Below are 2,506 nucleotides of genomic sequence, written 5' to 3'. Positions count from 1 at the left end.
AATATTTTTAATCGGTATTTAAATTAGAATGAATTAGAATTTAATTAATTATAATGTAAATTATAATGATAAGAAATAATGAATAAAATGAGGATCTTATATTCTTATGTAATGACTCTGTAGAATAAAATCAACCATAAAACATTGCTTAAAATTTTTATTAAATATATCTGTATTCCTAATCTTAGCTTGAAAATATTAAGGAAATTAATTTTCCATTCTCATGGGAACACAAAACGAGACACAATGATATTATATTTATAATTTTAGTTCTGTATAACATAGACCTTATATATGATCACTTTCGTAGTGCTGAGAAAATTATGCAGTAAGTAAATGATTTCAGAAAAAAAAATTCTCTCTGAATAACTCAAACAATTTGTTTGGAATTTGAGACCTGCAGAAAACCAGAAGTGTGACATTCATTCACAGCTGCACTTTAGAACTGCTAAGATAACAGCTCTCCATTTTCCACATGATTTTATGATTTAGTTACATTCTTTAAACACCTAAATAACTTAAAGTGGTACAAATTAATATTTGATCGTTTTAACATTTTTCTAGCAGCATTTTCTCCTGCCATATTATACTGTTGCGTTGCAAGCAGATTGATCAATACTTGATTAATAATTAGTTTTTTTTTCTCTCTGAGAAGTTAAAATCAACTTCAGAAAAGAAATCAAGTTTCAAACTGGATCATCCACTTCACGTCAATGAGAAAGATTATACTGACCAGATTGAGGTATTTATATAAAGCAAAACATCCTAATTGCTTAATTAAATACTCCAACCTACGTTCCTTCCTAGTTTGGGCCGACAGCATTAACAGGGAATAGATTCTGCGGATCTCGTATATCTCTTTCTTCCTACCATTATGTCCAGGGGATTTTTGGTACGACTGTTTTAAGTACCTTCCTGCCGCAAAGACAGTATAGCCACAAACATCAGCGCCTTTTAATAGGTGCTAACCCATACTCAAAGGCATGAAAATCAACCAGTATTGTCAAACCACTGTACCGTTAGAGGTGACCCATTTCATTAAGTAAACTGTGATAAAATTTGTATGTGATCCGGGATTTTAAAAATAACTTTAAAGTCCCTTAAATAATTTAGCTTTAGTATCTACTATTAGACTCTTTTACAGCAAGATAACAAGCTTAGAAAATGAAACCATGTGTTGTAAAAAACGTGATATTACTGTTAACTAAGCTTAATTAATCGTGCATTATTAGCACCTCATTATATGCTAGAAGTTCTTGAAGACATTCTGCTGCAACCTGGGTCAAGAACCAAACGTTAATATCTGCACGAAATATTCTTATTGACTTCAGAATAAAGTGTAAATATTCGAGTAATTAATTCAGGGAAGTAACCCTGTGAATTACTTTTAAACAGAGAAGTATGTGCTATTTGAGAATTTTTACTTTAAATTACGACTCTGCAAATACAATGGTTAACAGAAATGGCGTTCAAAATTACATAACACAAATTAACGAAATCTGAGCGAAAAATAAAAGAGCTCTGCAAGTTCTTTGGTTTATTATAATTGTTTAAAAGTATTAATTAAAATCACCCTTCATACTTATCTTAGGGTGTAAATTTTTAGTCACTCCCTTATTTTAGATACTGGAGTTAAGTAGGCCATTTATTTAATTGATTTGAATAAGGCTAACAAGAGTTTTGAGGTCTTAACAGTATCTCACTGTTTAATGTTATTTACTTTTCTTAGTAATGGTTTTTTTATTTTAATCTTTTTACAAGGTATTTTCTCCCTCCTTCCAGCACGCCTTCGTGGTGTAACGGTAGCACATTCGGCGCGAGAAGTCCAGGTTTGAGTACCGGCGAATTTCAAGTTTCCTACTTCAAATTTCCTAGTGACTCTGCACTTTTCATTCTTTTTTGTCAACATAAAGTTTTCTCAGCATTAAATTTAAGAAAACTCCTTTCTCTTTGTAATTAAATGTTTTTCTAAATAAATATATAAAAAAATTCTAAAAAATTACTTACGTACTTCAGCGAGCTCGTATGCATTCATTTTTACGAACAGAAATATTGTAATTTGCAAAATAATTTTTATTTAATGGATAAATATATCAATTTCAAATTACTAAAAATCTATCACATCACATTGCTCCCCTCGTGGTCCTGGAATGCATCTTGCTTAGCAATATATTTACATTTGGCTATGTTATATTGACTAAGTAGTGCTCTATTTTCTATGTTAATTGACTAACAGAGAATACTTTTCTATAATTCAGGCTGTGATCCAGCAGGGCCATATTTTGAGAATATGCCTACAAGTGTAAGAGTTGATCCCTCTGATGCTAATTTTGTCGATGCCATCCATACAGATACTTCGGCTATCCTTTTAGTTAATGCACATTTAAATTAAAAATACAGATTAGTTCTAAGCGAAGCCCGTTACAATTTACCAGCTTTAGAACTAATTCTGAAATGAATTAAAATCATAAAATTTGTAGCATGTAGATACAACAGATCTTATTTT

Source organism: Stegodyphus dumicola, chromosome X1 (assembly GCF_044657685.1).
Source record: "Stegodyphus dumicola isolate Sdum_Otavi_A_Nest chromosome X1, ASM4465768v1".
NCBI classification, from domain to species: Eukaryota; Metazoa; Arthropoda; class Arachnida; order Araneae; family Eresidae; genus Stegodyphus; species Stegodyphus dumicola.
The sequence above is the reverse complement of the archived record's forward strand: the minus strand, read 5'-3'. Positions refer to the sequence as shown.